A 24390-nucleotide genomic window follows, 5' to 3' on the forward strand; every position below is an offset into this window, starting at 1 on the left:
AGTCTGCTTGCATGGCAGCTCTAGCCAAGCACGGAGTGGAAAGGCAGGTGCGCTCTCTTAGCCCGGGACTCCAAGTTTGTGTAAGGTAAGCTGCAGGGGAATGTCCTTTGCAAAGCACAGATACCTTATTTGATGTCTGGAAAACAGGTCCTGTCACTTTCCCAGGTACTACTTCCCTGACACCCCGAAAGTGGACAGGGACAGCTAACCATATGTGTGATTCCCCCACCTCCCATCCAAAAAGGAGCTGCGCTGTTAGTCAGGAGCCGTGCCCCATTGGGTCTAATCACTGTCGTGCTGAGTTCAGTGAGAACTTTGCTGTTGACTGTAGTGGAACTAAATTCTAACTTGTAAGAAAACCTTCATCAAACTCATTGAGGATTCTTTAGAGATTGTCTGTACTTTACTCGTATAATGATGCTGGTGATTGGTGCGAATTTTACTGTTGTACAAACGTGGGTGGAAGTATAAGCATGGGTACAGTAACCTTGTCATCCTGTACCTTTATTCTACAACTTTTTCAGCTATAGAGACCAAAAAAGGCAGGAAAATCCCTTTCACAAGGGTGTGCTTGCATTTCTGGAAGTTTGCTTTTTGCCCTTCCATGTGTGCTGATACAACAGCTGGTGTGGAAGTAAAGCATGCACGCACAATAGTCTTGTCTTGGTATAGTCTAATATCCTGGTGCCGTAGTGTTCTGGCATAGCTGAAACAAGATTATTTTCGAAGGAAGGCAGGCTCATAGAATAATGCATAAATTTATCTTCTGGTGGTGCTAAGAGTGAAGAAGAGTGATCTTGGAGTGAGTTCCTAGTAAAATGTGTCCCAGTCATTGAATGAATTGCTGGTAATATGACCTGGGGCATATTCAGTGCTATATCTAGTGCATTTTACTATTTAAACTCAAATATATTCAGAGGGATGGGTGTAAATACATTCCAACTCTGCACTTGTATTTTAGCAAGCAAATGAAAGGTTAGCACTTCCTGCTAGGGCTCTGGCAAAGGGTGAAAACTGTGCTGGATGGAACAGGAAAAAACGTGCTGGCTCGTGCTGCAGTTCTTACCATTAACTTGCTTCACGGTCTCGGGCAGATCACTTCCTCTTTCTTCCTCTCTCTGTTTCTCCATTTACAAACTTGGGATGGTGATGGCTTCTTCCTTTGGAAAGTGTTGTGCGATCTCTGGAGATAAAACTTGATGCTGCTGAGTAGCAGGGCAGAAAGTTGCCCTGATCCGATTTGATGTTATTTCCTTTTAATTGCCATGTGTTGGCTTTGTCAGGGTAGAATAGCAGCTGGGTTAATTGTGATGGTGTTACAATGCTTGGAGAAAAGGTTACACTGAGGTTCAGTTTCGTTTCATGTTCGTGAAGATGTGGAAGAGATGCCTCCTTTGTCTAGAGAGATGGGCTTCAGGCTGACTTAGCATTCTATCCTACTAGAGAGTCAAACCAATTCACTTTCTAAACAGGTATATAAACAAAGTCTTTAAGAGTGTGTATGTAGCACACAGGTGGTGTTTTCATTTATGCCTTATGTTGTTAAAACAGCACCTTATTAGGGCATAATAACACTTTGCTCTCCCATTGTGTACTTGTACAGGCATCAGCTAACTACATTTACAAACATTTCAGCAGCAGGGTTACCACCTCCGTTTTGCAGGTTGCGGAGTGGACCCAGGGATGCTCAGGTAAGACCGGATGGCTGGTGGCAGAACCCAGGACAGAGCTCCTGGGTTTCCTGCAAGTTTCCAAACCGCTGTTAGATTTCTTACACCAGTTACCTCTTTGTTACTGAAACATCCACCCTGCGTATGTGTATATATTACTTTTCCATATTGGTAGGTGAACAAAGAATGACAGTGAACTGTCATCCGTCAGTTCCAGGCTTACTGGTTAAATATTTGTAAACTCAGCACATCTCTTAGTATCCAAGTTCAGTTCAGAATTCTTCCACATTTAAGAGTTTGTGCTGTGTGATGACAGTGTAACCTTGTAGGTCAGAGCTTGTGGACCTGGTGTTCTACTCTCGCAGCCCAGGGTCTCTCCAACTCAGTGCTGTGTGAATATTGCCCCTTTGTTCTTCCTGCTCCTCTGAAAGTGACTTTTGCAAGGATGCATAATCGTGGTCGCGGTCTGAGATGCGTGAAGGTGATAGGAATGTTTTTATGCTGGTTCCAGGCATGAGCTAAAATGTGCTGCTTCTTGAAAGGGCTTCATAGGCCAGGCTTGGTCTGTGCTTCCTTTTTCTAGAGTGTTCAGTTCAGCTCCCCAGCTTGAGCTCCTTGCTCTAAGGATTGGCACAAGTGGCCTGGAAGGAAGTGGGCATTGTGGCAACGTGGGGGTTTGTGAAGCACTTTGTAGTTCAGGTCCCGTGTTTAAACTTTGCAGTTTCACAGTAGCTCAGTAACAGGGAAGCCTAATGGCTGCCTTTTAAAGGAGATTAGACTGAGAATCCGTGGATCTCATGCTTTCATTTCTTAGGCTAGTATTGTACAGAGCTGTGGGCTTCTGGGCCAACCTAGGGTTTTAAGTATGTTCCACTTTTTAAGTGGGTACGTGGTCTTGAGCATACCAGCACTTGATTTCACAGCAAATTCGTGATGCCTTGTTCACCTTCTGCTTTCACATCCAGCCGTCTGTGTCTATACTGCGAAATAAGAAGGCTAAGAAGATGATCGGTAAAAATCAGTAGATCCCAAGGGGGTTATCCCCCATCCTTGCTTTACACGTCCACCCAAGCACCATCAGGATTTTTAATGACTGACCTTTTCCAAGTGCTGTCAAGACTTGAATCTGTTGGGCTTAGTTTTGCCTGTGTTGGGTTTATCTTTAGGGTGAGAGCCATGTAGGAGATGGTCAAGGATTACTAGAATAAAACTTATTATCCTCAAGGGGGGGGGGGGGGGACACAAAAAGCCCTGACTTAAAAAACAACTTTAAAAAACCCCAACAAAACCAAACAAAAAAATAATGGGGAAACAGCCCATGGCTCTTAAGGAGCCTGGCCTGAAGGATGCGGCTCCTGCTGATCATCCTAAGAACTGATTTTTATTTCCCGAACACAAAACTGTTGTTATGTGGTGGTTTTTGAAGAATTGTGCTTCAGTTGTGGAGAGGACAAAGATCTTGATAGACTTGATTATTTTAGGGCCCAGTCCTGCGATGCCTCTGTCATAGCAGTCTCCCTGAGCTATTGCAGTTGCAGGATTGAAGCCTTCCATGCATCTAATCTTACAGGGACCTGATCCTGCTCTAAGACACTTTGGCACAGATCGTTGGGCACGTGCACAGTTCTGAGTCAGCTGTTGTGGCTTGGCATCAATGGAACAATTGGTGAAGCTGGATCTGGTTGTGGATTCCAGTTTATGAAGCAGCAAGGTTCCTCTTGGAAATCTGATCAGACTTCCTACATACAGGAGCTTGTAAATTCTGTAACCTGAGTGATTTTTAGAGGTGTTTCTCGAGAAAGAGGCAGTTGCATTCAGAACTTGCCTCTTTTCTCCTTAAAATGTAAGGCTAAACAGTTGACAGGGAAAGGAGATCAATAAGGATGTAGATAAAATGAAACCAGGAGCGGCCCAGTAGTGGTGTTGTGGGATGTTTGTTTGTGGTTTTCGTGCTTTTTCCTCCAGTTAATACATGAATAAAGTAATTAATTTATGTAAGTGCTTGGGAAGTTCCCGTAACAAAAGTTTACAGAAGTCAAATCGTGTTTTTGCAGAAAAATAAATATGCTGAGAAAAAGTAAAACAAATCTGAGGCTGACAGCTAAGGAGTAGTGTTTCAGATGGGAGCCAGGCTGAAGCTGTGCCGTGGCGTTTCCTTGACCTGGACCAGATGCTCCTGGCTCCTTAGAGAGCTCACAGCTTTCAGCTAAGTCAATGCTGGTTGGTTTTTGCTGCTGGTGTTCAGAACGCTGTGGACAACAGCGAGAACTGGAAATAGTCAGATACTTTTTCAGTGTGCTGCTGCTTGGGAGTTCTGTTGCTATCAGGTCCAAGTTACACTTGCCAAGAGGAAGGCTTCTTGTTGGGGTATGAGAAGTGTATCTATGCTGCTGCTGGTTTTGAGCTATGCTGAAGAGTAATGATAGAAGAATACTCCCTGGTACTGCTGTTAGACTGCTACGGGCATGTAGGTAAGCAGAAGGTTAGCTCATGGATCTTTTTGCTGCAGAGTAGAGGACTAGCAGAGAAATAAAATGAGAATAAGAGGATATGGCAGGATGATTCACTTGCATCAAAATGAAATTTCTTGTAGGGTCCCAATATTTTCCTCTCATGCTTTGTAGTGTCATTGAGACCTGCAGTGGGTGTTGGATTTGATTGATTCTGGTGCTAGTGCATACTATTTCTTTTTCTCTGTAGCCAAGGACTGAAGATGGCTCTTAGGTAATGTCTGCAGTTACAGTGAGACTGACTTAGCATCATGGTACTCCAGAACAGGGAAAAGGCTAAACCAAATAGCTTGTGACGAGGAGATTTCTGTGTTCCTAATAACCCAGGGTAAGGCAAGAGTATAGGGGTATACCTGGGCTGTGCTTACAAGCATCAGCTGTATCAGAATTGAGCAGGCTATGCTCTGTCACTGATTCCCTGATCATCCAGACTGAGAACCCTACCTGTGTTTCCTGTAGTAGAGATTAGGATGGGTAAGGACAACTGTGAAGAACATTTTGGAGTCTTTAGACAGTCAGGACACAGACACAACTCAGTCTGGGAGGGATTCTCCGGGCTGGAGCTGAGGTGTGCTCAGAGGTTGTCATGGACACCTCTTGAACTTTGTCTTCTAAGTCGGTGGTGTAGCTACTAGCACTTTTAAAAGTGTATAGGGGAAGGTAAAAAGGGGAGGAATATGATGACGAACAGAGACAACCCCACTTGTGAAGCTGCCAGGGAAACCTGTGAGATCATAAAACTTCATTCAGGAACACAAAATTTCTGTCCCCCAGCTTCGCTGGGCCAACTTGATTCATTGCCTGGCATGTTGTCATTGCTTCGCTCTTCAGCAAAAACCACATTCTGCTTATGAATGAAAGGGAACATTCCTTTGGCTGTGGATCTGTAATTACTGTTCTTGAGTTTGTTTGTGAGCTACTGAGGCCTTTACTAGAGATGATTTGCTTAAGACATCAGGAAGAGCTGTTCCTGTTTTGGGTCTGTTGACTGTTTTTCCTTTGCCAGAAGGAAGTTCGAAGGAGTTAAGTTTGCTGCTGTTGGAATCAAGTACACAGCACTGTAGATATCCACCAGGTTAGGTGAAGTCATTGGAGGATGATGGAGGGGAAGAAGTGTTCCCTGTCTGTTCTTGCATCTGTATGCACCTGTAACAAATCACGTAGTTCCAAGGATAGAAAGGAGCAGGTCCATTGAGGCTGTTGATCAGGTTCATGGAGTTACTTCATATGCAGGCCTTTGTGCTTCTTCATTTTTGACATCTGGAGCAGCAGAGGTTTTGTTTAAATAAAAAGAGAACCATCTTTTCTCTATTGTTTGCAGTTGCTGTTGTCTTTCTGCACCTCCACAAAGTAGGTGTCATGAGTTACATGTTGTCTGCTGCCCCTCAGACAGGTAAGACGTGAGGATGGAGATCCTTGGATCTTCACCTGCCTGTTCCTGTGTTGAGGAAGTTCCAGTTGTCTCATTTTTTCTTTTGGAGAACTTCACTTGTGGGCCATGTATGATGGGGTGGAGGAGGATGAGGAGAGGGAAAACACAAAGTAGGAAGTCAAATTGCAGTTCAAAAGTAATCACATGGAATCAGATCTTTTGGGACAACTAGATGTGTGTCACCATATTAACTTATGCACCTACATAATTCCTTATAAGACTGAGATTATTACTGGGTTCTAAAATTATACCTGACTGCAAGGATTTTCAGCCTAAATTCATATTATTTCTATGTGGAATGTGGTTCAGATATGTGAGGTTTACTACTGGTGACAAGTATTTGATCAGAGTGTTGTTTTAAACTTGGATACATCAGCTCCCAAAACTTAGGATTCTTGGCAGATTTTGAAATATGTAAAACACTCTCTGTAAGATTACTAATTCATAGAATCATAGAATAGTCAGGGTTGGAAAGGACCTTAAGATCATCCAGTTCCACCCCCCTGTCATGGGCAGGGACACCTCACCCTAAACCATGTCACCCAAGGCTCTCTCCAGCCTGGCCTTGAACACTGCTGGGGATGGAGCATTCACAGCTTCCCTGGGCAACCCATTCCAGTGCCTCAGCACCCTCACAGTAGAGAATTTCCTCCTTAGATCCAATCTAAACTTCCCCTGTTTAAGTTTGAACCCGTTACCCCTTGTCCTGTCACTACAGTCCCTAATGAAGAGTCCCTCCCCAGCATCCCTATAGCCCCCCTTCAGATACTGGAAGGTTGCTATGAGGTCTCCACGCAGCCTTCTCTTCTCCAGGCTGAACAGCCCCAACTTCCTCAGCCTGTCTTCATACAGGAGGTGCTCCAGTGCCCTGATCATCCTCGTGGCCCTTCTCTGGACTTGTTCCAACAGTTCCATGTCCTTTTTATGTTGAGGACACCAGAACTGCACACAGTGCTCCAGGTGAGGTCTCACGAGAGCAGAGTAGAGGGGCAGTTCAACCATGTGAACCAGAAAATAAGTAAAATGCCATACCCTGTCCATAAGTATTTATCTGATTTGAACATTGACCACGATGAAACACAAGGGCAGTAACTCCTGAATGTTTATTTGTTTGAAGTGACCAGCTCGCTGCTGAAAGGAGCTTTCGGGGAAATCCGTGGAGTCCCACAAGGTGGCAGGAGCTAACTGTTCTATACTAGACCTGTGCTCTGAAGGAAAGTAAAGGTTTTGCTGGGTGCATGCGTTTGAATCATGAGCGAGTTAGACCAGAATTTCAAACCCATATCTTGTGTAGGTGTTTCTTTGGCTTCTGAATAATTTGGGCAAACGAACAAGATCCTGTCCTCAAGAATTTTACTTCAAAAGAGAAAGCTCAAGCATTCTTACGCTGTCAACAGAGAGGTCCTTTATTTCCACTTGGGGGTGGTAATTTGCTTGTCACATCTGTGAAGGGAGAGCAGGGATGAAACCACGCAGGAGCTTGCTGGTGTGTGAGGTTCAGAGTGTAACAGATTGGCACTGAGCACCTCTCAACTTGCGGACTCACCTTGGCATCATGGGAACGCTGATCACGAGGTGGGACGCAGCAGCCAGGGCTGAGGGACTGTGGAAGTAAAGGAATTCTCTGCTGCTCCAGCGAGGACGCAGGGGTGTTATTCTTTAGTAACTGAAGAGTGAAAGTGACGTTAAGACTATCCAAGTTTGAGGATGTTGTAAGTTGTGGACATAGTTCGTCCTAACCAGTGGTACTGTGTTGGCTAGTATGTAGAGCATAAGGCTGAAATGTATTCCTTTCTCTTCCCAATACCCTGACCTTTCTGTTGGCTGCTGGAGTTCTTGTTTCCCTTTTTCTTGCTGATGTAGCCACTTAACCTGCTGATGGTCAATGTTCTCCTGAAACATTCTGTGATCAGGACGTAAAGCACTGTAAAAGGGCAAGACAGATAGAATCATAGAATAGTTAGGGTTGGAAAGGACCTCAAGATCATCAAGTTCCACCCCCCCTGCCATGATAATCAAGTATGTCTCATCGAAGGCATGATTCAAGACCTATGATTATATGCTTGTAGTTAACGTTGCACTTTGAGTTCTGAGTCTCCCATTTTTGTCAAGTCTCTCTGGCCTGCCTTGTAAGAAACCTTTGGAATTCAAGGATTTAATTGAAACAAGTGACTGAACAAAACAGTAGTAAGATGAAGTGGTTGGCCCTGATTCAGTGGACCACTAGTTTTGAGACTTGTGAATGCTTGGTTTGTGTTAAGGGGTTTTATTTTGAATCAGTAAGCATCCATTTGTATTGTTTTAATGAACGGACAGGTCTGATATTAGCCAGGTATTTTGGGGAATATGGACAACTGTGTTTATGTGGACAGACAATGCAGTTCAGTAGGACTAAGGTGAAATTGAGAATGGGGATCTGTCTTAGCCACTAGACAGGTATTAGGAGTAAAAATAATTCAACTCTTAAACGAAATTTCAGTTTCTCTCATCCAGCTTGGTGTCAATTTCTTTCACTTTGCTGTAGAAAAACAGTTAAGGATGTGTGATAGGGATGTCTGGAATAGCCATGCCAGGTGAACTGAGTGAAAATTCTTCTGTGCCTGCGTATGAAATAGTGCTGTTTCTTTTTCTAGCAGTAATGGAAGCAAATAAAGAACATTTAAAGTTACTTCTGTAGTGACTTGCAGACCTGTTGCACTAGCATGTATAGTGGAATACTTACCCTTGTTTTGGCTGACAGGACAAGGTGCAGACATGGGTGTTTTCAGCAGCTGCCATAAAGAAGCAGCAATTCCATTGTCTTGCCAAAATATGGGAGCTTCAGAAGCATTTCTTTTTATACTCTTATTTGCAGGAATGCCTGAAATTTAGGAAAACAAAAGGTTTTGTTGTTAGAGCTGACTTGAATAATTTCAGCGGATGTAATCAGATTATACGTAGAATTTAAAGATGGAAATGTGATTTCCAGTGGTTGCACCTTTCATTTGCTTTCCTTTCTCTTTTCTTTGAAAAGAAATCTAGTTCTTACCTAAAAATCCTAAAATAATGGTTAGGAAAGTAAATAATTGAGCAAGGATTCAGCATTTGATGAGCACACTGTTGAAATCTGTGCAGTTGAAAATGGACAGGATTTACACAGTTGTGTATCGATAAGATTGGACTATCGGTATTTAAATTCAATGGCAATCAGCTGTGAGTCATTAGAGCAGTTGGTGCTTATTGAAACAAAGTTAGCTATGTCTGTCGTTACTTCTGTTTGAAATTTACAGCCATGGGAATGAGTTGGATGCCTCCTTCCCATTACAGCTCAGAAGCAGTGGGTCAGTTTTGTTGACTTGAAATGCTACAGATGTCCCCATATACCTGAACGTAAATACGATAAATCAGTTTTAAACTTTAAGACAGGGGATCATATATTATCAAGGTGTCTTTGTGTTCAACAGTGTTCTTTAAGCGCAGTTGCTGTATGGCACAAATGTGGAACTTAATGTGGCTTGCAGCGAATTTGCTGCCACTGCCTCTTCAGAGTACTACAGCAAGGCAAAGTTCGATTCTTATTTTTGCACAAAAGGTCAGTGACTGTGGTAATTCCAAGGGTATAAAGAGTACTGCGAGCAGCTTGCTTTCGTTTGACCACAGAGTCAATGCCGAAAAAGGCTTCAGAGTGTGTGGTGACAATGTCTTACTGGGCGTAGTGGTGGCTTTCTAGACAATAGTGGGTACGGGGCTGTGTTTGTCAGCGGTGATACATAAATGGTCACGAGAGGTATCTGCTTTGTGGTGTACTTAAAATTGTTACAGGGTACTGGGAGGCTTAGCAAATATTACTGAATAGCTTGGCAGCTGATGGCAACTGCTCTATAACTCCAAATTAATCACAGTATTACCAGAGGAAAGAGAGGTGGAAGGTGACGGGGACTACACGGGATATGTGCCTTTCCAATGTGTCTTCTTCCAGGAAACCCAGGGTCTTCCCTCCCTATCTGCCAAACCCTGTTTAAATGTCTCAACCGTTCTGTTGATTTTAGTTAATTCAGGGACAATTGGAAGCATCCCATCCACCAGATCCCCTACTGAGGTGCTGAGTGCTTTCTCCTCTCCATGACCTCCTTGGGAATGCAGGGCATCGCTGGCCTCTGGTAAATGCCCAGCTCCATTCAGAGTCCAGCGAGACAAACAAGAAAATATATGCTGCCTGTTTACCAACAAAGCTAAGAGTTTTCTGCATCCCTCCCAGGGCTGATTTGCAATTGGATTTGAGGGATTTTGGGATCTGGAGAGCTGGCTGTGCAGTATATGAGGTCTTTCAAAGCAAAACTCAAAACATTATTTACTCCCAACTTTTTAGAATCACCTTGTTAAAATGCAGCATTTTAAAATCCAACCTGTGGATAAAACCTTAAGGATACGTCTGGGGTTGTAGATCACTGTGTTTTGTAGTTACCTGAGTGTGCTTCCAGTTAGGTAGAACAAGTTTCAGAAGTGGTTTGGCAGTGATAGAGGGGAGCCCAGTGATTTAACTTGCGCTAAGGGTAAATTAACTCTTGCAGAGCTGCACTGGGCTGCTGCAGTTAAAGCTCCTTGCACTCGATTAGCTGGTTTAAACCAGGTTTGTGTGTCTAGGGCTGCTGAAACCATCTGGAGTGTTTGGGGTCAGTCACTGATAGTTGGTGCAGTGAGGGCACGTCTTGGACATTCCTTCAAGATGCAGAATCTGGTTAGGCTGCAGTTAATAACTCTTCTTACCCGTGCAGGTTGCAGATCCTGTTTATGGAATTCTTTTATAGCACTGGATGATGAAAACAGTACTTTCTCTTAGGAAATTATGACTCAATGAACTTAGTATTTATTTGGATTGAAAGCTTTGCTGTAGTTGGAGGTGACAACTAGTTGGGGATATTACTGCTTCTCGGAGGGCTTGTTCTTGGATTTTACAGGAATGGGAAGGCAGGGGAGGGTGAGTGTCTTGCCTTTGGTGCTCAGGGTACAATTTTTGCCCTTCCTTATTTCCTTAAGGAAATTCTGCCTTTTCTTAGAGAAACTGTAATGGAAAACTAGTGTCCTTGGGAGTGTATGTGAAACGCAGAAGTAAGTCAGCACTGCGGCCAAGTTACCTGTGTTTGTCTCTATGTAGTGTGTGCCAGTTGATTTAGTGCTGTTTAGTACTCATTGCTAAGCAGATGAAGTTGATCTTTTAGTGACTTCAAGGAAGTCAGGAATGTCCAAATTCAAAGAAACTGTACATATGATGGCTGACTAGTTCTGCCATTATTGGACCAACCTGTGTGCTGTTATAGGGGCATAATCCTTTAGGGCCGTGTTTAACACTCTCCCCTCTCCTCCCTCCACTCTTGTATAGAAAAAGGGAAATGAGAATTAAAAGAAAGGATAATAATCAATACAGCATTTACAGCTGAAGATTTAAGCATCTGCTGACAGGGAATTACTGTGTCTGTGTGGTTCATACACTGCATTGGTCTACAAACCATGCAGTTAAGTTCACACCTGCACCTACACCAAAGTCAGAAGGTCAGATTGTAATAGTGGAATTGCTTTGGCAGAAACACGAATGTTGGAGGAGATGTTGAGCTTCTCCAGGTCAGTTGTTAACAGCAGCCTCTTGCTCCTAGAGGAATGTACTTGCCCTTCTTTAGGTGTTTTCAGCACGAAAACTAGCAGCTGCTTTCTCTGTCTGTCCTCCTCCTGGATGTACCAGAGAGCAGCAGTGGTGGTTGGCTCGATGGGAGACACAGGGATGCAGCTGATGGCTTCCTTAAAGTTTAACAGGAGCATAGGACCCTTCTGTAGCAGTTTAAAGCACCTCGGCAGCAGAAGTAGCAGTGGGTCAGTTCTGCATCCATGGTGTTTCATAGCAGTGAGGTTTTCATGTGAATAGCTGCTATTGTTAATCTGTGTTTAACTTAAACAGTGCAGGACAGATGCAGGAATAGGAGAATTTGTGTTACTGGCAAGCCAGTTACGCACCATAACAACTAGTGTTTTATGTTCTGCATTGACTTAAGGATGTGTGTGGATCTGTAAAGAATTGCATCCTTTGGTAACGAGTGACCTATCTTAAACTTTCTCTTCTTGGCAGTTAGGAACAAAACACCACGCCTTAAAAGCTGCTTGTATATTATAGAAGGGCCGATATATTAATGCTGTTACTGTGTTTATACTGTCAGGTAGCTGATGTGTAGATTGGCATCTGTATTCCTTGCATCCATGCTGGCGGGGCAGGAAGAGACTCACCCTCTTCCATGGTGTCCCACAGATGTGTTTTAGCTGTGAATGCAGGAAGCCTGTATGATTTTCCTTGCTGATAAGGTTCGCTGTACTTACATGTGCATCAATCAGTTCTTGCGGTAGTGCATTGATTTTTGGTGTCTGAACCTAGAGTGTAAAAGAAGTTTGGTGTATCTCTTAGGGAGTGGTGGTGTTTGAAGTAAAATGTGAATTTTGAATGCTGGTAATCTCTTTTTTTTTATTCCTTTATAGTAAAGTATTGCATGGTAGAAACTTCATTTAGCTTTAGAGTCCCACACAGACACCAAGGGAGAAAACCACAGTCTGGAGAGGAAAAAAGAGGCTCTTTTTTTTTTGTTTGATTGAATGAGGAAAGTTACTCATTTAGTTTTAGATCATGCACTGACAAAACGTAGAGAAACTCTTAGAGAAGACTGTGTGGTAGCCACTGGTTCATACATCTTGCATTGGTGTCAGGTCTTTGGATAAGAGTGGGCATCATCACAAGAGATGTCGCAGCAAATGTTTAGCTCGCGTGCACAAAACCCTAAGCAACACTTATTACTGGAGATGACATGGTCTGGTGTTTTGGGGGTTTTTAAGTGAGTTTGCAATTAGTTGAGGCTAATTGATGGTTTTGCAGAAGCACCTTCAGTTCAGTTTGTTTACAGCCCTTCAGAGGAGTTGTTGATAGAACAGCTAAAGATAGGGTGATGTCTCATAAATCCACAGGGATGGCTGAAAAATGTGTTTGCTGGATTTGCACATTGGGTACTGTATTCACACAGTGATTTCTTACTGCCATAGCCTTCCTCTTGTGTTTCCTGGGAGGAGTCCTCTGTCCTTGCTCGCAGCTTCAATGGCCTTGGCTAGAGCCACCCATCCTTGGAGCAGCTCTGCTTCCCAGGGATGCCTCGCTGCTGTTGAAGCAGTGGGGTGTGCTGGTGTACCCATGTGGGGTACCTGGGCCCCCTCAGATGGAAAGTGCCAGACTTGGGCTTTCTAATGTGCAAGCTAATACTGTGACCTGAAGAAAACCACAAGTGTACGCTGAATGCAGGGCTCGGGCTGCCATAGTGGTTTTCCAGAATTTCATGAAGATAAATTCAATCTGAAAGATTTATAAATGGTCAAGATTGGAATTCAGTGAAGTAATCAGTGAATGAGATGTGAAGCTGGGAGGAAGTTGTTCCTCCGAAGAAACCCTGACAGTACTTGGCCCAAACACTAAAGGATTCTGTAAAAACGATTACACATAGTCTAAAGGAAATCATTCACATAAATAGTTGTGTGTAGTGGCTGTTTCTAATTGGGCTTCATGTTTTATCACAGTTAGTTTTCCATTTAGGAGGGAAGATAGGAACCATAAAACTTGATGCAAATTAGCAGAGCGAAATAGCTTTCTTTGCAACTGCTCTTGGAACCTTTGCGTCTCTTTTAAGAATATGCTTACAGGATATTGCAGCAGTACATCGAGGAAGAAAACGGGGTTGTCTTAAAATACAGAAGTATATGTCTTTCTAATAAATTGCTTCTGATAGTACTAGGAAATAGAGGCGATTATACGAAGGCAGGTTTCTTTTTAAAAGTCTGATTTGCATTTTCATCTCATGGAGAGCAGCTTTCATTATTCTTAAGGCAAAAACTAAACCCTCCTCATTTGAAGAAATTGTGACACTGGAAATGGGGTGGGGTGTTTGTGCTACAGGTAATGCGTGATCTTACATTGCAAGAGGTAAACCTCAGCATCTCTAAGCTTATCAGTATCTTGTAGTAAAGCTAAAAAGGGAGCAGCAGTGCTAGGATTTTATGCTGTCACACTGTATGTTAGCATCTGAGTGCACCTATAGCAGAGAATTGGGATTTAACTTCATGGTGGCAGTGGGAGGAGAGGCAAGAAGGGAGAGCATGCTGCTTGTGGTAGGATTTTTGCCTTGGGTATTTTACATGTTATTTAGGTATAACATTTGTACCTGCAGTTGTTCTGACACTTGTGATACGTGGGGGTGTGTAGTAGGTAACAGAGCAGTGGCTTTCTGGTGATGGAAATCTGTTGTTGCATGTATATGCTTTTAATGTACTACATAGCTCAGAAAGCTTTGGTGCATGCAAGCCTGTGGCAGGGAGTTGGAACTAGATGATCTTTTAAGGCCCCTTCCAACTCGAACCATTTCATGGTCCTATTATTCTGTGTGCATATATGAAAATACGTGGTGTGACTTCTAAGTAGTGCCGAGACCTAGGAATCATTAAAGTGGTGATTCTGCTGTTTCTGAATACACAGATTGTTGGTGGCGTTTTCTAGGGTGGTTTATGAGTTAAGTTATCTGGTTAGCGTTCTGTTAACTGTGTGGTACTGCAGAGTTACATAAGTGTTGGATTGAGAGATTGTATCCACTTTGAGCTGAGCAGTAACTTCGTTTAGATTTAGTGATGGGGTGGGTAAATTTATGATCAAACGATCTCCATGCTGGCTTGGTTTAAATGGATGTGGAGACAGGTTGGTGTGCGCCTGACTTTCATGTAGGGGGTGCGAGGCCAGAAATGGCACATACCATTGAATTTTTGACAGCTGTAGTTTAAGCAAGGCAAAAACTTCAAGTTAATGTTAAAACGGTGCAGAATAACTACATGGTTGAATGTGCCTGGACTTCTAAGTGTATGAGAATGAGTTTGAAGCACAGCAGTGCGTATACTTGTAAGTGCTTGTTGCTTCCTACTTCATGCCTTCTTTCTGAGGTAGGTTTTTATCTCGTCTAGCAGCTAAAAGATGATTATACATCAGATGATCCCTTTTCATAGCTGTTTTCAGGCTTTCAAAAGATTTGTGTTCTCCCTGGGAGAAAAAAGCTGGCACAATTTAAAGTAGTGGGGTTTCAACTTTTTTACTTTAAAAACACTAAAAAAAGTATCCTGTAGATGATAAGAGATGCCTGAAAAACAAATGTAAGCCTACCAACAATGGACTCGTCTTCTTAGTTACTTTTTCAGGCCCATAGGAAATAATGACTGCAGTACAAGAACTGCTGATCTATTGCTGTATCTGTAGTGAAGTCGGAGGCCTGAGGACAGGGTGCTAACACTTAGGCAGCAAAGATCTTAAGTTAAGCAAGCCTTAACTGCTTGGCAGCATTAAGCCCAAACTGTTTTACTTGGAGAAGAATGGTTGCCTTACAGTGGCTTTCACACTCCTGCTGATGGTAAACACAGGTTTTTAAAATGCATTCGTTGCTTCGATGACCTCAGTCAAGGGAAGTTGGGAAGAGCAAAGAAGCAGAGAGTGATTATTTGCCGTGCAAGCAGATGCTGCTCTAGTTTCTCAAGGAAATTTCTTGCGTAGAAAGTCAAAGAAATGAAGGGGTTTGTACTGTAAACAAGGCAATACTTTGTGCAGTGCCCTCAGCTTTTTCTTTGAATGGTCTGTTATCGTAAGGATGAAATGCTTGCAGTAATAAAAGACTAAAGGGGGCTCATAGAGGAGGGTCTTTCAGAACGCTTAAAATTGTTTGCAAACTAACTACTAGCAAGTGACTTAAAAACATGAATGCGTTGGCCTTTAGTCAAGATACAGACTGACACTGCTGAAGTTAAAGATGTGCCTTAAGTGATTTGTTAGTGAACCTTATAAATTGGTGAATGATTTTTATGTAGTAACTAAGAATACTTCTTTTAAGCGCTTCTGATGTTTCTGAGGTTGCTGGAATAAATTAACTTGGGCTGTCATATCAAGAGTGTCAGAGATTGCTATTCTGTATCTGATGAAATACTCTCACTGGTGTGTGTGTGTGCTTGAACTGAAGAAGTAGAGAGGAGGAAGGGATTAGTACAGTTTAGCAACAGCATATCTGTCTGGTATTTGTGAGAGCTGGGAAGTGCCCTTTCAAAACCAAGTATCAGCGTGAATAGCAGCGGAAAAGCAGTACTCAGTGCTATAGAATCTCCCTTCAGGTAGGAAACAGCTTCTCTGAAATTCATAGAATAATCCCGGGATTAGAGGTGGGTTTGTGAGCTCGTTTGGTGTGGTAGGGTCCCGGAGCTGTGAGTGATGTTGTACAGGTGTAGGTTTTGATTTGAAGAGATGTCCAGGCATTTCTGTAACAGGAATTATATCGGAAAAGGGTTGGGAGTATCTTTGCTGTTTCTCTTAAGTTGAGCTCTTACCTGTATTTTAACCTTGCCTGCTGTTGGTCACACAGGACCACAATACCCCGTGCAGGTTTTGTGGATTCTTGGCTTTAATACTCATTAAATCTGTTCAGCCGAGTGTATAAATTGCATTTCCAGTTCTGATCTAGTTCTGGCTTTAAACTGTATGTTTTCTTAGTAAGGAAGCAGCTGTCTGTCACTTCAGTGCTAGTAGTTACCCCCAAAAGAATGGGTGAGTTCTCCATGAGACAAAAAGGATAAAGCTGCCAAGCTACATGGACACTAGTGCAGACATTGCATTGACATTAAGGTGGATAGGACCTGGTGTGTTGCTGCTCGTACCCTGGCTGACCTAGGCTGCATACTGGGATTTAGCCTGCCTTTAGTCTGATGTTGCTGCAGTCCTGAAGACACTGCAGTGAGGCTTTGCATCCATTTGGTCGCTGCTGACTCCGCCATCAGGGTAGCTGTAGATGGGGATGTATGTCTGCATCAGTGACCTTCAGCTTACAGCCTGAGGAGTTACGGTAAATGCAGTCACTGAAGGTAGGCTGTGAACTGGGAAGTCTGAAGATGAAGGCGTGAGTCCTGTCTGTCCACTCATGGAAGTGAAGGCCATCAGGCCCTGCAGAGAGGCAGGGAGAGAAGTGAGGTTGTCTCCAGCTCAGTTGGGATTTGACTGTAGACTTGTGTGTAGGATATACTTTGAAACAGTGTCAGAAAGCGAACAAGGCACAGTGAATTTCAAAGGCATCATTAAATGCTTTGTCATAAGCTTCTGGAATGGGATCTTCCAAATGTGAGTTAAAGACATGCTACAGGTTCCTATATTGAGCAGAGAAGAGAAAATACATGAAAGCAGTAAAGATAAAATTGGTTGCCTGCCTTGCTTTTCTTTTTCCCTTCTGCTGTCAGGACTAGTGTAGAGGACATGGATGGGATTTCCAAAAGTATAAGAACTTGTCTTAAGCTGATGAACTGTTAATTTGGTCCCCTCCATACCCACCAGTGCAAAATACCTGCACATCTTGCCTTGCCAGTCTAATGAGGCAAAATACTGTGAGCTGATAGAGAGTGAGACAAGTGTCTGTGTAGGAATACTCTCCCTGCTGATCTCCACAGTCTCATTTAGAAAAACCATAAATGCATAGGGATTGTGTGCCTTTGGCTGAAATGTATAGGTCAGGTCCTGGCTGTGTGAGTTGGGAAGATCCATTGACGTGCTGTTTTCCAGTTTGGGTTTTAATTCCTCTTGTAAAACAGTGGCTGATGGCTCACGTGGTAGTCAGTCCACCTTTGCCTTGTGTCTTTTTTGGCTTTACCTTGACACTTCATTTTCTGTGCTCTATAATTCTTATTATAGAACGTTATATATCGCTCTTTTATGTGTGGTTTTGTAATGCTACCCTAAAGATAGGAACAAACCTCACTCCTGAGGAACGTGGGGGCAGCATGGCATGTGGCAGATGCAGCCCCACTATGGCAGAGGCCAGGAGGGCAGGTGAGGGTGGCCCATGCTGCAGGAGCAAGCAGAATTGTCTCTCCTGGGGGAACCCAGCTGCCACAGCCTGCTTAGTGGGGCTAGCATGTGCCTTTGAGAGAGGGGGTTCATGCAAGGTGGGAGATGCTGTTGCCAAGTTAAAGCCCTGCTTGGTGTCGGTTTGAATTGTAGCTTGAAAAGCCTGGCGGTTCTTGAAGCTCCAGAATATCCCCCCTGCCTTGTTTTATTATAACTTCATCAAAAGAAGTTAGTTCCACACAAAACGTGGCAGTTTGATCTTTCAGAACATACCATCATCTGCTGGTTTTAATGCGCAATAAGAGTTCTTCTCCAGTGGCAAGAGGAGGAGCGTGGTATCCATCCTGCGGGATGTGCCTTCTCCCCCCGGCGCGCGCCTGAAAGAGGGCTCAGCAGCGTGTGGGGCCCATGGGCAGCTCTCACCCAGGGCTGGGGCGGGTCGGGATGCATGCTGGGGCTGGGGGCTGGTGGTGCCAGCGGGGAGGATGTCAAGGGTGAGTGTCTGCTTGTGCAGGGCCAGCTACCTGTGCGGTGAGCGCTAGCCCATGCGGTGGGATGGGGGGGGGGTGTGTGCGGGGAGCAGGGCGCTGATGGCATCCGCGTTAGCTGTAACGCTGGTATTTCAGTAATGCGGTGGTGTTCGGTCCCACTGCCAAAACCAAGCTATAAGCAGCGAGTCTTTGCTCCACTTTTCCTCGCTCCGTGCCTCTGCTCCGCCCCGTCCGTGCTCCCCGCGCTGCTGAGATCAGCTTCCTGCTTTTCATTTTCCTCCGAACGCTGCTCCTCCTCCCCTGAAAGAGTTATTTTCATCGGTGTGGAGTTGGTTCTTACGGGTGGCTGCAGGCTCTTTCTCTGACAGGCGAACGCGCCAAGCTGGAAAAGCAGTATCATGGTGATTTTGTTCTGTTGCAGCGAACCAGAGCTGTAGGCAGAATGGTAGACTGCTGCACCGAAAGCATTTCTGTGCCAGCTCTGTGACCGTGGAAGGCGAAGGAGGTGAGTGCTGGTTTTACATCACGGAGTTGTTGGAGGTGGGACCAGAAGTCGCAACCTACCCAGGCTTCAGGAACAAGACATGAGCAATTATGTTGTTACGCTCTCTGATTAGATGCTTTTGCTCCTGCTAATACTGTAATGGAGTATAGTCAGGAAGTGATGGATTTTGCTGTGGCAAAGAACTGTGGTCCCTGAAAGTTTATAGTGTTTAAATTAATTTTTCTTTCATTGAAAAGTGTAAATAGATATGGCCATAATATAAATATATAAATATAGCCATAAAGGACAGATGGTAAAGATGGGGTTTACTCTAAAGCACTTACAGTAGAAAAAAAACACTGGGGTAGCTTCAGAACTTTTAGATGGATTGAATTATGCCAGAAAGAGACTTCACAGTGATGTAGTAATGCCTGTGGGTCTAGAATGATGTGAGGCATAGGAGGGAATGACAGGATTTTACAATGTGTGGAAATAAGTTCATAGACAGGAAAAACAAAAAGGAAACAACCCCCAGAATTCTTTTTCCAATTGCCAAGCATCCCTCAGGATGGAAGGCAGGTTGATTGAGAGAGAAGTGGATTTTTTGGACCAGTATCTCTGTTGTGACAAACGAGTAACTCCTATAGAAATGTGGCTTCTTACATTGTTGCAATTTGCAGTTTGGGTTTGGTTGGTTGTTTTGGTTGGGTTTGGGTTTGTTTGGGTTTTATTTGTCTATTGTCTTTATTTTTCTTTACGGAGTGAAGAATGTAAATACCACGGTATGTATTTTACACACAAAATGTATTTTTCACACAAAATGCATTTGTATGTATTACAAAATAAGATTTCCAACCTGTTAAACAGGTGAGCATCATTCCCTCTATACCTTCTATTGGCGCTCTGAAGTTGGTAATCCGTAACTAGTGGCAGGTTGCTACTTACTCTGTGGTGTGGTACCCTTCTTTTGCTGCTTTCTCATTACTGCCTGTTAACAAGCAGATTAATGGGACCTCTTTGTTCATTCTGACCATGGTGCCCTGAGTGGTTTTGCAGAGAACTGTCCATAAGAAGCTACTCAAAACACGTAGCTCTGGTGGGCCAGCCTGGCATTGGATGCTGCTGGCTTGGGTACCAAGCCTACTTGGGTAGCTTGCTGTTACCCAAGCTCTCAGGTCTGACCAGAATTGCCTGTGCCCTTGATCCAGACCAGAGCACACACTTTGAGTAGCTGTTTTCTGTGATGCCGAGTTGAATTCATTGGTTCTGCTACAAAATGAAACAGATACAGGCTTGGATTGGTTGTGGGAGTCAGGGTTACTTCTCTTACAGTGAAGTTCCTCAGTAGCCATGCTGGAAGTAGTTCTGGGAATCTTCAGTTTCAAAATTTGATGTATTTTGATGGACAATGAGAGAGGTGCAGCAAATTACAAACTGGGGTTGATTTGTGGTAATATTTGTGGCCGTGACTGACTTTTCCTTTCTTCTTTGTTGGAAATCAGCGCTCCTTCTTTCAGTTGTGGGGCAAGCGGGAGTGTATTCAGGGTGTTTTGTATGACTGGGCCACACTTACCACTTCTAAGGCTTTGTAGATCAATGTGTAAAGTCAAAAGAAAAGCATAAAACCACTTTTATTGCCCAGCCTGTGGCCTCCACTGGGGTAGTGCTGGAGGGGTATTGTATAGGAAGTAATAATAAAACTTCCAGTCGTGTATGGCCCTGCATCATCTGTATTTGCTTTTAGGTGCTGGGTATAATATGCTGTGTGGTTTTTGCCTCCTGCAATCTGGAAGTTCATTGCTGCTAAATCTACTTCTTTGTATAGACCTGTGCTCCAGAAATTAACCCTGTGCCACGTCATGAGTCAGGGATAAAACCATGGCTAAAGACGTTTTATGTGCTGTGCACATCAGTATGGTAGTTAGATGATGCATGCCCATTTGTGTTGATACTAAGGAATTCTAAATGATAATGTTTCCACAAGAAATGTGTGGGAAATATACTTATCCTATAGATGCAAATATATCTCCCTTGTGGGTCCAAGTACCCAACTCTTCCTTGCCAAAGTTACTACCTTTTTGCTTGCATTCTGGCAGTAGGCAGACTGCAGCACTGAGAGCATGGGTGTGATGTTAAGCAGCAAGCCCTGCAGCTGCTGGCCTTCTGTGCTGCTTTAGTAATTTTGTGCTTATTTTCATTGTGATTGATAAGAGGTTGCTGTAAAAAAAAGCCCAGCCTGGATCGGTGGAGTCAAGGGCTCCTACCAGTGGCTCCAGGTTTTGTGCTCATAACTGATTTGCCAGCCTTGCTGCTGGGTAGGGTCAAAGCATTTGCTCCTTTTTCTGTCCCATTTTTGCAACCTGGTCTTGTGTTAACTTGTGGGAACTTGTTATTTTGGGGTGCACTCAAGGGGGGTGGGAAGTTCTGCAGGTTGGGTCCTTCCTTGTTTGAGCGTTCACAAGGCTATTAATAAGTGCTCTTTATTGGTAGGCATGAAGAGTGAAGGGTATTGCTCCCAGAGTCTGTTTTGACCTTCAGTTCACTGCATATGATAGAAGGTACAATATGTTATTTGAACTACAGCTCCCTGACAAAGAAGTGAATAAGACTTATTTGCTAGAGGTAATAGTGAAGCACCATGTTTAAATGGCAGCAGTCACTAAACGAAATAGTCCCAGCCTCAGACACTTGCATCCTACTCCATGGGGTCATGCTGGTTGTTTTTGAAGTTGTGCAATGGACTGGACTGGGATCATACCTAAATTAATGGGGTATATTAGCTTAACTCTTTCTGTCTGCTAAAGGTAGAACTGACCACCATTGGGGGGGATCATATAGTGAGTCATGAATCAGAGCAGAGAACTGCACAGCTCTGTTGCTCCAGAAGAGGGGGGAATAGGAGCAGGACAGGGGACAGGACTGCTTTTGGTTTCAGAGCTGGCTTATGCTATCTTACAGCTTGTCAAGCTAGAGCCTTAAGGGCAGGCTAAGTAAAATGCAAGAGAAGGAGGATGTATCTCCAGAAATAGACTACTATTGTCAATACTTCTTCTGCTGGGGACTTATATGCATCTTTTAAACATGATTGTGCAGTCTGGATAGTTTCCAGTGCAGATAGCATCAGCTGGTTACTGATGCTGAGGATAAAATGTCTTAATTGTGATGTTGCTTTTATCTTTCTCCTGTGATCCTTTCTGAAGCAGGGTGATGCCTTGCTTAGCTTTCCTTTGTGTGACCCAGCATAGCCTGCGACATATCAGGCTCTTCTTAAAAGCTGCATGGGACTTTCAGTAAGTGTGTTGATAGGTGATTTCAGCCAGGTAGTTCTGTCTGGATGCGGAATACCAGTTTACAAGAGATTCAAGGTGCTGGTTAAATTATTAAGTCCAGAGCTGATGCTGTACGTTGTTAATATGATGAGTTGCTCTGAGATTTTAACTGGGGGTGGAATGTCTCAAAAGGAGAAGGTAGCTTACCTCCAATGGCCAGTACTTGAGTGGGGTTTTTTTGGTAGCAGGGTAATTGTTGCTGCTTGTGTGTGATTTGTGGAGTTGAGGAAGTTTTTGTTAGTGGTTTTCAAGCTTTTGTTACGTGTCAGGTGCTGGCAGAAAGCAGCAGCAGATATTTCTACGTTAATTCCCCGGGGCTGTGTTTTGGCTGGGGTAGTCAAATGTTACATCCCAAGATGAAGATCGTCTTTTGAGACGCGCTAGTGTAGACCCGCACGGTTGTTCAGGGCCTTGCTACCCTCTGTGAGACTCTGTGCAAGTACAGGAATCCGTGCTAGCGGATTGTGACAAGGGATTAAAGGATCCATGTTTGCTTTGCTTGGAAGCTGTTCAGATAGGAGAGTTTAGAGTTGAAAATACCATCCCTACTCCTTCCCTTGCCCTACCAAAGTAAACTGAAAACCCGTAACAAAATGTGGCACATTGAGTCTTTTGTGCTGTTTTAGAGTACCTTATGCTACAGAATAGATGCTGTCCAGTGAAAACTGTATATAAAACAGGCATAATTGTGGAGGAGAAACACAAGAAATTATAGTTTCAGGATGAGAAAGAAAACCTAAGTGTTGCTGTGAAGCTTGCACAGCAGGAAGTTCAGTTGCCTTACGCCAGGAGATTGAAAGAACTCCCTAAAATCTCAAGCATTTAAAAAAAATAAATATAAAATTGGCACTTTGGTTTGATTATATCTTTCTTTTGGAGGGAAAAATAAGTCTCTCTTGCTGTAAATGGAGAAAGGAGTTAATGAGACTAATGCTTTGTTAGGCAAATCACAGCAAAGTTCAAGGGACCTGACACCACAAGAGCTGGTTGGTGCAGCTGGGCCATGACCAGCTGTAAGTACACAGCTTCTACTGGTGGGGATGTGAAGTTACTGCCTCTGTTGCAGCATCTTCTAATGCTGTTGTGCCCACCCTCTGCATAGTCGTAGTGTAATGGCAGCAGTGTTCTCCATGGACTTCTGTCTGGGATGCTGCTGGCAGAGCCTCACTGGGAAGCACTATAGCGGCTGTGGAGGGATGGTGCAGGGCGCTGGTGTGGTGTAATGCTTTGGGACATAGTCTTCCCTGATGGTCAGCTAACCCGAGGTGAAACCCTGGCAGCATCTCCAAAAGATGCTCCTATTTCAACTCTTGGGGAGCAAGATGCACTGCAAAGCAAAGCTACTCAAATGGATCCCTCCCCCTTTATCTGTTACATCACTATTGCATGGTAAAGTGGTTTTTATGGTACTGGGAGGTTAAAATACATTCCAATTGAAGGGATAACTTTATATGCAGGTGTTCAAGCAAAATGTTTATTTCCCAGATGAATACAAAAGTGGAACTGTCTGTAGAAGAACTGAAAATCATTTAATTGAGTTTTCCTGTTCCAGCTGGCTACAAGAATGTATGTGTTTGAAGTTTAAAATGTTAGTAGTGGTAGTTACAAGCATCCCATACTTGGCCAAATGCCCCCTGGAGCTTGTCAGTGTACGGAGTAACTCAGAAGTAGCAATCAGCTGTGTAAGACACCTGGAAGTTTCTTGGGTAAAACTGCATCCATCTTGGGTAAAACTGCATCCATCCGTGTGGACCTGTGCGCACTGACAGTCAGTGGCGATACCTCCCGTGTTGGTGGAACCCACTCAAGCAGGTTCTTGTTAGTCAGGGCCAATAAGGAGTTACTACAGTTAAGCTGTTTCTTCCCCTTTCAAGGCTGCAATAAGGCAGCCAGCTAGCCAGGCCCCCTTCGAAGATGACCATGACATATTCTAACCACACAGCTGAAGCCTTCCCATCTCCAGTGGTGTTCATGGTTGATTCACAACAATAACAGGAATAAGTCTGTGGCAGAGGCTTTCTGAGTTCTGGGGGGGGGCTTTCACTGAAGGTCTGTCTGTGTGCGAGCCTCTGCTCTGTGAATGCTGAAATGTTCACAGCAGGTACAGGCATCTGCTCTCTGGTGGACCTCTGGTGAGACAAAGCCTCCGAATTGCTGCGTTGGTGAAAGCGGTGGGTAGAGGGAGGAAAAAGAGAGACTTTCTGGCTGAGCTTTCAGTAGAAGTGAGTGTACTTTAAGTATTATCAGCAATTTACGCTGTTACTTCTGATTAAATTTCCTGCTGTATGGATTGACAGAGTACATAAAAGCAGATAAATTCCTTGCTCCTGGCAGTGCTGAGAGAGGTATTTCAGCTTGTCCCGCAATAGGCAGCGAATTCAGCAGGTAGCAAGCTGAGGAATGATAGAAGGGCAGGGCCCTTAGAGGGAAGGCATCTTCAGTTGACTGTTTAGCTGCTTTCTGCTGACTAATGAAGGTGCAAAGAGAAGCTGTATTGAGATGCTCAGGCTTCAGTCAGTAATGTGTTTCTTTTAGGATGGTCAGCCTCCTTGAATTATATCTG

General features: G+C 43.8%; 1 protein-coding gene across 15 annotated transcripts in view; it reads left to right on the forward strand.

Moving 5' to 3' along the window:
- BBX (BBX high mobility group box domain containing) overlaps window positions 1-24390 on the forward strand; it is a 135153-nt gene that overhangs the window by 15607 nt on the left and 95156 nt on the right. For 4 of the 15 annotated variants that reach the window (XM_057397315.1, XM_057397314.1, XM_057397312.1 and 1 more), the window contains one exon: window positions 18436-18519. The exons of the other annotated variants lie outside the window; for them this stretch is intronic. The gene's annotated coding sequence lies outside the window, so the exon portion shown is untranslated. The remainder of the gene's footprint in view (window positions 1-18435; window positions 18520-24390) is intronic. 15 annotated transcript variants of the gene reach the window in all.

This window comes from Pezoporus wallicus, unplaced genomic scaffold, assembly GCF_028554395.1.
Source record: "Pezoporus wallicus isolate ANWC-B61680 ecotype Strahan unplaced genomic scaffold, APGP_CSIRO_Pwel_v1 contig_8721, whole genome shotgun sequence".
In the NCBI taxonomy this organism is placed as follows: domain Eukaryota; kingdom Metazoa; phylum Chordata; class Aves; order Psittaciformes; family Psittacidae; genus Pezoporus; species Pezoporus wallicus.